We start from the raw sequence: 10,000 nt of genomic DNA on the forward strand, positions 1-10,000 counted from the left end.
CGGGCAAACTTCGCTTCGGGGGTTCCACACTTCGGCAGTGGCCGGCGCCAGCCACTCCTCAACTTTTTTTCTTTTCCCCGCTTTCGTTGCCGAGCCCGGGCTGGGCTCCGGCTCACGGACGAGCGAAACCCATCCAACACCGCTGAGGGTGCGCCAGCGGCCGCTCCAAACCGCCGCGCCTTTGTTCGGCCCCGCGGGTCCCCTCTCTGACCCGGGCGAAAGCCACCGAGAAGCCAGACGGACCCCTGCCCAGCCGCCTGGCGGGTGGCTTGGAGCAGCCGCTCGGCAGCGCTGCCCTGGGAGTGCTCGGCGTCGCTTGTTCCCTCATATACGGAACTGGAGGGCCGTCAGCTCCGCGAGCGCACAACCAGCCGACCTCCGCCCAGCGGCAGGTCGCAGAAATCACGCCGGCTTGTACGATGACGTAGGCGGAGGCAGAGCGCAACAGCGACCCCTTGGCGACAAGCGCGATCTCCGCGGAGAGCACGTCTACTCGCCGAGGGAGAGCACGTCTACTCGCCGAGGGAGAGCACGTCTACTCGCCGAGGGAGAGCACGTCTACTCGCCCAGGGAGAGCACGTCTATTCGCCCAGGGAGAGCACGTCTACTCGCCCAGGGAGAGCACGTCTACTCGCCCAGGGAGAGCACGTCTACTCGCCGAGGGAGAGCACGTCTACTCGCCCAGGGAGAGCATGTCTACTCGCCCAGGGAGAGCACGTCTACTCGCCCAGGGAGAGCACGTCTACTCGCCGAGGGAGAGCACGTCTACTCGCCGAGGGAGAGCACGTCTACCCACGTCTACTCGCCCAGGGAGAGCACGTCTACTCGCCGAGGGAGAGCACGTCTACTCGCCGAGGGAGAGCACGTCTACCCGCCGAGGGAGAGCACGTCTACTCGCCGAGGGAGAGCACGTCTACTCGCCGAGGGAGAGCACGTCTACCTCCCGCCTGAGGGAGAGCACGGGGGGGGGGGGACAAAGACAGGCGGCAGCAGCTTCGGTGAACGTCACCCGGGAGGCGACCGGGGCTGTCCCGGGGCAGTCCCGGGAAGCCGGCGTCCGACACAGGGAACCGTCAGCTGCCGGACCGGGGCGAATCCCCGCGGCCACGGCAGGGGTGGGGGCTCGAAGACAGCCGGCAGCCGCTTCGGTGAACGTCACCCGGGAGGAGACTGGGGCCCTCCCGGGACCGTCCCGGGAAGACGACGTTCGGCACGAGATCCCGGCCGCGGCCGGACCGGCTCGAAGCCTCGCGGTCCCGGCAGCAGCCGGAGCCGCTCGCCGCCTCGGGCTCCCGGCCCCCTACAGATCCGGCGACTCGTTCGCGGGCGGCGGGGGGAGGCAGTGGAGGGGGTGCGGGGAGAAGCGGCAGCGGAGGCGGAGGGGGGGGGGGGGCTCGAAGACAGCCGGCAGCCGCTTCGGTGAACGTCACCCAGGAGGCGATCGGGGCCGTCCCGGGGCCGTCCCGGGATGCCGGCTTCCGGCACGGGGTCCCGGCCGCGGCCGGACCGGCTCGTATCCCCGCGGCTCCGGCAGGGGGGGGGGGGGCTCGAAGACAGCCGGCAGTCGCCTCGGTGAACGTCACCCGGCCGGCGACCGCGGCCGTTCCGGGGCCGTCCCGGGAAGCCTGCGACAGGCACGGGGTCCCAGCCGCGGCCGGACCGACTCGAAGCCCCGCGGCCCCGGCACGGGGGAGGCCCAAAGACTGGCGGCAGCCGCTTCGCTGAACGTCACCCGGCCGGCGACCGGGGCCGTCCCGGGGCCGTCCCGGGATGCCGGCATCCGGCACGGGGTCCCGGCCGCGGCCGGAGCGGCTCGAATCCCCGCGGTCCCGGCAGCAGCCGGAGCCGCTCGCCGTTCGGGCTCCCGGCACCCTACGGATCCGGCGACTCGTTCGCCGGCGGCGGGGGGAGGCAGTGAAGGAGGTGCGGGCAGAAGCGGCAGCGGAGGCGGAGGGGGGGGGGGGGCTCGAAGACAGCCGGCAGCCGCTTCGGAGAACGTCACCCGGCCGGCGACCGCGGCCGTTCCGGGGCCGTCCCGGGAAGCCTGCGACAGGCACGGGGTCCCGGCCTCGGCCGGACCCGCACTGGGTGCCGCCGCCTCGGGCTCTCGGGACGGTATGGATCCGCCGACTCGTTCGCCGGCGGCGGGGGGAGGCAGTGGAGGGGGTGCGGGGAGAAGCGGCAGCGGAGGCGGAGGGGGGGGGGGGGCTCGAAGACAGCCGGCAGCCGCTTCGGTGAACGTCACCCGGCCGGCGACCGGGGCCGTCCCGGGGCCGTCCCGGGATGCCGGCTTCCGGCACGGGGTCCCGGCCGCGGCCGGACCGGCTCGAATCCCCGCGGTCCCGGCAGCAGCCGGAGCCGCTCGCCGTTCGGGCTCCCGGCACCCTACGGATCCGCCGACTCGTTCGCCGGCGGCGGGGGGAGGCAGTGGAGGGGGTGCGGGCAGAAGCGGCAGCGGAGGCGGAGGGGGGGGGGCTCGAAGACAGCCGGCAGCCGCTTCGGTGAACGTCACCCGGCCGGCGACCGGGGCCGTCCCGGGGCCGTCCGGGGATGCCGGCTTCCGGCACGGGGGTCCCGGCCGCGGCCGGAGCGGCTCGAATCCCCGCGGTCCCGGCAGCAGCCGGAGCCGCTCGCCGTTCGGGCTCCCGGCACCCTACAGATCCGGCGACTCGTTCGCCGGCGGCGGGGGGAGGCAGTGGAGGGGGTGCGGGGAGAAGCGGCCGCGGAGGCGGAGGGGGGGGGGGGGGGCTCGAAGACAGCCGGCAGCCGCTTCGGTGAACGTCACCCGGGAGGCGACCGGGACCGGCCCGGGAAGCCATCGTCCGGCCCCGGATCCCGGCCGCGGCCGGACCGGCTCGAAGCCCCGCGGCCCCGGCACGGGGGAGGCCCAAAGACTGGCGGCAGCCGCTTCGCTGAACGTCACCCGGCCGGCGACCGGGGCCGTCCCGGGGCCGTCCCGGGATGCCGGCTTCCGGCACGGGGTCCCGGCCGCGGCCGGACCGGCTCGAATCCCCGCGGTCCCGGCAGCAGCCGGAGCCGCTCGCCGTTCGGGCTCCCGGCACCCTACGGATCCGCCGACTCGTTCGCCGGCGGCGGGGGGAGGCAGTGGAGGGGGTGCGGGCAGAAGCGGCAGCGGAGGCGGAGGGGGGGGGGGCTCGAAGACAGCCGGCAGCCGCTTCGGTGAACGTCACCCGGCCGGCGACCGGGGCCGTCCCGGGGCCGTCCGGGGATGCCGGCATCCGGCACGGGGTCCCGGCCGCGGCCGGAGCGGCTCGAATCCCCGCGGTCCCGGCAGCAGCCGGAGCCGCTCGCCGTTCGGGCTCCCGGCACCCTACGGATCCGGCGACTCGTTCGCCGGCGGCGGGGGGAGGCAGTGGAGGCGGTGCGGGGAGAAGCGGCAGCGGAGGCGGAGGGGGGGCGGGGGGGACGATAGTGGCGGGGGGCGGGGGGTGCTCGAAGGCAGCCGGCAGCCGGTTCGGTGAACATTCGCCGGGGCGGGGGGGCGACCTGTCCGTGCCCGGGGCAGCCCCGGGAAGCCGGCAGCCAGCACGGGGTCCCGGCAGCACCTGTTCCCTGCCCTGGGACTTGCCGTGCCCGGCGGCCGGTTGCCGGGTGGGGGGGAGCGATGAGAGGCAGGGCGCAGCGGCCGGGGCAGCGCCGGGCCGCAGCGGGGGGCTGGGCGGGTGGGGTAGGCGTCGAGCGGCAAGCCCTCGGCTGCAGCGAATGTTCGGCGGTGCGGGGCGGGGGGGGACGGGACGACACGTTGGGGGCGCCGAGTCCGAGCCACCCCCGGCCCCAGGGGCGGCCGGAGGGGGAGGCCGGTGCCTGGCCCTGGGAGCTGCTGGGCGCCGGATGGCCGAGGGTGCGTCAGAAGCCGCCCGAGCGGTCGAGCAGGTCCTCCAGAAAGGCCTAGGGTGGCTTCGAGGGCCCCGGGAGCAGTCGAGGGAGGCCTCCAGGCAGGTCTGGAGTGGATGGGAGGCCTTCAAAAGCAGACAAGGGAGGCTGCCAGCGGGGCCTAGGCTGGCACTGCAGCCTGTAAATGGTTGGGGGGGGGGCCTCTGGTGCGGCCTGGAGTCTCTGGGTGGCGTCCAGAGAGGTGCAAAAGATCCTCTGGTGCGGCCTGTGGTGGCGGAGAAGCCTGCAGAGCGTGCGGGGGAGGCTTCTGGTGCGGCCTGGGGTGGGTCGGAAGCCTGCAGAGCGTGCGGGAGAGGCTTCTGGTGCGGCCTGGGGTGGCTGAGAAGCCTGCAGAGCGTGCGGGAGAGGCTTCTGGTGCGGCCTGGGGTGGCTGAGAAGCCTGCAGAGCGTGCGGGAGAGGCTTCTGCTGCGGCCTGGGGTGGCTGAGAAGCCTGCAGAGCGTGCGGGGGAGGCTTCTGTTGGGGCCTGGGGTGGGTCAGAAGCCTACAGAGCATGCGGGGGAGGCTTCTGGTGCGGCCTGGGGTGGGTCGGAAGCCTGCAGAGCGTGCGGGAGAGGCTTCTGTTGGGGCCTGGGGTGGCTGAGAAGCCTGCAGAGCGTGCGGGGGAGGCTTCTGCTGCGGCCTGGGGTGGCTGAGAAGCCTGCAGAGCGTGCGGGGGAGGCTTCTGCTGCGGCCTGGGGTGGCTGAGAAGCCTGCAGAGCGTGCGGGGGAGGCTTCTGGTGCGGCCTGGGGTGGCTGAGAAGCCTGCAGAGCGTGCGGGAGAGGCTTCTGCTGCAGCCTGGGGTGGGACGGAAGCCTGCAGAGCGTGCGGGGGAGGCTTCTGCTGCGGCCTGGGGTGGGACGGAAGCCTGCAGAGCGTGCGGGGGAGGCTTCTGGTGCGGCCTGGGGTGGGTCGGAAGCCTGCAGAGCGTGCGGGAGAGGCTTCTGCTGCGGCCTGGGGTGGGTCGGAAGCCTGCAGAGCGTGCGGGAGAGGCTTCTGTTGGGGCCTGGGGTGGCTGAGAAGCCTGCAGAGCGTGCGGGAGAGGCTTCTGCTGCGGCCTGGGGTGGCTGAGAAGCCTGCAGAGCGTGCGGGAGAGGCTTCTGCTGCGGCCTGGGGTGGCTGAGAAGCCTGCAGAGCGTGCGGGAGAGGCTTCTGCTGCGGCCTGGGGTGGCTGAGAAGCCTGCAGGGCGTGCGGGAGAGGCTTCTGCTGCGGCCTGGGGTGGGTGGGAAGCCTGCAGAGCGTGCGGGGGAGGCTTCTGGTGCGGCCTGGGGTGGCTGAGAAGCCTGCAGAGCGTGCGGGGGAGGCTTCTGGTGCGGCCTGGGGTGGCTGAGAAGCCTGAAGAGCGTGCGGGGGAGGCTTCTGGTGCGGCCTGGGGTGGCTGAGAAGCCTGCAGAGCGTGCGGGAGAGGCTTCTGGTGCGGCCTGGGGTGGCTGAGAAGCCTGCAGAGCGTGCGGGAGAGGCTTCTGCTGCGGCCTGGGGTGGCTGAGAAGCCTGCAGAGCGTGCGGGAGAGGCTTCTGGTGCGGCCTGGGGTGGCTGAGAAGCCTGCAGAGCGTGCGGGAGAGGCTTCTGGTGCGGCCTGGGGTGGCTGAGAAGCCTGCAGAGCGTGCGGGGGAGGCTTCTGGTGCGGCCTGGGGTGGCTGAGAAGCCTGCAGAGCGTGCGGGAGAGGCTTCTGCTGCAGCCTGGGGTGGCTGAGAAGCCTGCAGAGCGTGCGGGGGAGGCTTCTGGTGCGGCCTGGGGTGGCTGAGAAGCCTGCAGAGCGTGCGGGAGAGGCTTCTGCTGGGGCCTGGGGTGGCTGAGAAGCCTGCAGAGCGTGCGGGGGAGGCTTCTGCTGCGGCCTGGGGTGGCTGAGAAGCCTGCAGAGCGTGCGGGGGAGGCTTCTGCTGCGGCCTGGGGTGGCTGAGAAGCCTGCAGAACGTGCGGGGGAGGCTTCTGGTGCGGCCTGGGGTGGCTGAGAAGCCTGCAGAGCGTGCGGGGGAGGCTTCTGGTGCGGCCTGGGGTGGGTCGGAAGCCTGCAGAGCGTGCGGGAGAGGCTTCTGCTGCGGCCTGGGGTGGGTCGGAAGCCTGCAGAGCGTGCGGGAGAGGCTTCTGTTGGGGCCTGGGGTGGCTGAGAAGCCTGCAGAGCGTGCGGGAGAGGCTTCTGCTGCGGCCTGGGGTGGCTGAGAAGCCTGCAGAGCGTGCGGGAGAGGCTTCTGCTGCGGCCTGGGGTGGCTGAGAAGCCTGCAGAGCGTGCGGGGAGAGGCTTCTGGTGCGGCCTGGGGTGGCTGAGAAGCCTGCAGAGCGTGCGGGAGAGGCTTCTGCTGCGGCCTGGGGTGGCTGAGAAGCCTGCAGAGCGTGCGGGAGAGGCTTCTGCTGCGGCCTGGGGTGGCTGAGAAGCCTGCAGAGCGTGCGGGAGAGGCTTCTGCTGCGGCCTGGGGTGGCTGAGAAGCCTGCAGAGCGTGCGGGAGAGGCTTCTGCTGCAGCCTGGGGTGGCTGAGAAGCCTGCAGAGCGTGCGGGAGAGGCTTCTGGTGCGGCCTGGGGTGGCTGAGAAGCCTGCAGAGCGTGCGGGAGAGGCTTCTGCTGCGGCCTGGGGTGGCTGAGAAGCCTGCAGGGCGTGCGGGAGAGGCTTCTGCTGCGGCCTGGGGTGGGTGGGAAGCCTGCAGAGCGTGCGGGGGAGGCTTCTGGTGCGGCCTGGGGTGGCTGAGAAGCCTGCAGAGCGTGCGGGGGAGGCTTCTGGTGCGGCCTGGGGTGGCTGAGAAGCCTGAAGAGCGTGCGGGGGAGGCTTCTGGTGCGGCCTGGGGTGGCTGAGAAGCCTGCAGAGCGTGCGGGAGAGGCTTCTGGTGCGGCCTGGGGTGGCTGAGAAGCCTGCAGAGCGTGCGGGAGAGGCTTCTGCTGCGGCCTGGGGTGGCTGAGAAGCCTGCAGAGCGTGCGGGAGAGGCTTCTGCTGCGGCCTGGGGTGGCTGAGAAGCCTGCAGAGCGTGCGGGAGAGGCTTCTGCTGCGGCCTGGGGTGGGTCGGAAGCCTGCAGAGCGTGCGGGAGAGGCTTCTGGTGCGGCCTGGGGTGGCTGAGAAGCCTGAAGAGCGTGCGGGAGAGGCTTCTGGTGCGGCCTGGGGTGGCTGAGAAGCCTGCAGAGCGTGCGGGGGAGGCTTCTGGTGCGGCCTGGGGTGGCTGAGAAGCCTGCAGAGCGTGCGGGAGAGGCTTCTGCTGCGGCCTGGGGTGGCTGAGAAGCCTGCAGAGCGTGCGGGGGAGGCTTCTGGTGCGGCCTGGGGTGGCTGAGAAGCCTGCAGAGCGTGCGGGAGAGGCTTCTGGTGCGGCCTGGGGTGGCTGAGAAGCCTGCAGAGCGTGCGGGAGAGGCTTCTGCTGCGGCCTGGGGTGGCTGAGAAGCCTGCAGAGCGTGCGGGAGAGGCTTCTGCTGCGGCCTGGGGTGGGTCGGAAGCCTGCAGAGCGTGCGGGAGAGGCTTCTGCTGCGGCCTGGGGTGGGTCGGAAGCCTGCAGAGCTTGCGGTGGAGGCTTCTGGTGCGGCCTGGGGTGGGTCGGAAGCCTGCAGAGCATGCGGGGGAGGCTTCTGCTGCGGCCTGGGGTCTCTGGGTGGCCTCTAGAGAGGTGCAAAAGACCCTCTGGGTTGGGCTGGGGTGGCTCTTGGACCCCTGCCACACAGTGGAGAGAGGCCTCCGGCCCGCCACCTGTGTCCCTGTGTGCCTGAGTGCCTGTGTCCCTGTGTCCCTGTGTCCCTGTGTCCCTGAGTGCCTGAGTGCCTGTGTCCCTGTGTCCCTGTGTCCCTGTGTCCCTGAGTGCCTGAGTGCCTGTGTCCCTGTGTCCCTGTGTCCCTGAGTGCCTGAGTGCCTGAGTGCCTGTGTCCCTGTGTCCTTGTGTCCCTGTGTCCCTGTGTCCCTGTGTGCCTGAGTGCCTGTGTCCCTGTGTCCCTGTCTGTGTACCTGTGTGCGAGAGTGTCCGGCACGCCACCCAGCGGCGGCGGGCAAGCAGGTAGGCGGGTGGGCGGGCCGGCGAGGGCCAGTGTGAGTTTGGGGGGTGGGAGGGGAGGCGGCAGCTGGAAGCGTCAGAGGAGGGGGCGTGGCTCCGGCTGGCCCCGGGAGCAGGTTCCCGGGACCGGGACCGGCTGGACCCGGCGGGTGGTTGATCCCGGGGCGGGGGGCAGAGGCGGCGGGAAGCGGCAGCTGCGTGTGCGGCGGGGGGGTGGAGGGCGAACCGCGGCGGGAAGCGGATGCTTCAGAGCAGGTTACGGGGGCGGGGACGGACGACACCACCTGTCCCCGCCCCGGGATGGGCTGGACCCGGCGCCCTGGACCCGGCGCCGTGTACCCGCCGCCGTCGCCGCCCCCCTCCGCCACCCCGGGACCCCGACGTTTTTTGGCGCCCGCGCCTTTTTTTGCTCCCCGCCTGCCCGCGCTGCCCCGGGCCCTCCCCCGGGGCGGGGCGGGAGGGAGGGAGGGACGGACGGACGGGTAGCCGGGGATCTCCGAGCGCGCGCCACCAGACTGAGGCGGGTCCCGGCGGCGGCGGCGGCGGCGGCGGCGGCGGCGGCGGCGGCGGCGGCAGCAAGCGACGGCGGGGGGGGCAGGCTAGGGAGAGAGGGGGAGCGGCATGCGGTAGGGCTGGGGGGTTTGTTTCGGGGGAGAGGGGTGGGGGGGGGGGGGTGGCAGCGGTCAGCGAGAGCGGGGAGAGGGGGAGCGGCATGCGGTAGGGCTGGGGTGTTTTTGGGGGTGGGGGCGTTGGGGGGATTAGCGGGCGGGCGGGCAGCCGAGCCAAGCGGCAAGCCGGGGGGCGGGCGAGGGCGGCTTTAGGGCCGGAGGAGCGGAGCGCAACCTCCCCCGTGCAGGCTCCAGCGTGGAGAGCAGCAAGTTTTTGGGGACGGGGGACGACGGACGGGAGGGGCAGCGGCGAGAGGCTAGCTGCGGCAAGGGGCACCGGCACGGCCGCCCTAACAGCGCCGCCTCGGTCGCAGGGGTTAGAGAGCAGCCGGGCAGCCCGGGAGGGAAGCGGCAGCCCGCGAAGGGGGGAAGGGGGGGCTCCGCGCAAACCGCTAACGGGAGCCGGGGGGTGTGGGGAGCTGGGGGTGGCAGCAGCGGCAAGAGGCAACGTCGGGAGGGGGGGCTCCGCGCAAACCGGTAACGGGGGGCCGGGGGGTGTGGGGGGGGGCGGTGGCGGCCGCGGCAAGAGGCAACGGCAGGCGGGGGGGCTCCGCGCAAACCGGCAGCGGGGGGGGGGGCGGGGGTAGCGGCAAGAGGCAACGGCGGGAAGGGGGGGCTCCGCGCAAACCGCTAACGGGAGCCGGGGGGTGTGGGGAGCTGGGGGTGGCAGCAGCGGCAAGAGGCAACGTCGGGAGGGGGGGCTCCGCGCAAACCGGTAACGGGGGGCCCGGGGGTGTGGAGGGGGCGGTGGTGGCCGCGGCGAGAGGCAACGGCAGGCGGGGGCGCTCCGCGCAAACCGGCAGCGGGGGGGGGCGGGGGGGTAGCGGCAAGAGGCAACGGCGGGAAGGGGGGCCTCCGCGCAAACCGGCAGCGGGGGGGGGGCGGGGGTAGCGGCAAGAGGCAACGGCGGGAAGGGGGGGCTCCGCGCAAACCGGCAGCGGGGGGGGGGCGGGGGGTAGCGGCAAGAGGCAACGGCGGGAAGGGGGGGCTCCGCGCAAACCGGCAGCGGGGGGGGGCGGGGGTAGCGGCAAGAGGCAACGGCGGGAAGGGGGAGCTCCGCGCAAACCGGCAGCGGGGGGGGGGCGGGGGTAGCGGCAAGAGGCAACGTCGGGAGGGGGGGCTCCGCGCAAACCGGCAGCGGGGGGGGGGCGGGGGTAGCGGCAAGAGGCAACGTCGGGAGGGGGGGGCGCCGCGCAAACCGGCAACGGGGGCGGGGGGGGAGGCGGTCAGGGGCGGGGGGAGATTTCTAGAGATGCCGGCAGACCTTCTCCCCGCAGAACAGCGCTGTTGAAGAAAAGACTGCTTCAGAACACAACCTTTAATGAAAGACGCTCGATGAAAACAACACTTAATAAAAGAAGGTTTCATGCCGACTGCCTCTCTTCATTTACGCCGCCGCGGGGGGGGGGGGGGTTGGGGGGCCGGGCGGGCGATACCAGGCGGCCCTCGTCCCGGGGACCACGTCTACCCCGCGGTT

Source organism: Melanerpes formicivorus, unplaced genomic scaffold (assembly GCF_026170545.1).
Source record: "Melanerpes formicivorus ecotype bairdi unplaced genomic scaffold, bMelFor1.0.p_v2 SCAF_274, whole genome shotgun sequence".
In the NCBI taxonomy this organism is placed as follows: domain Eukaryota; kingdom Metazoa; phylum Chordata; class Aves; order Piciformes; family Picidae; genus Melanerpes; species Melanerpes formicivorus.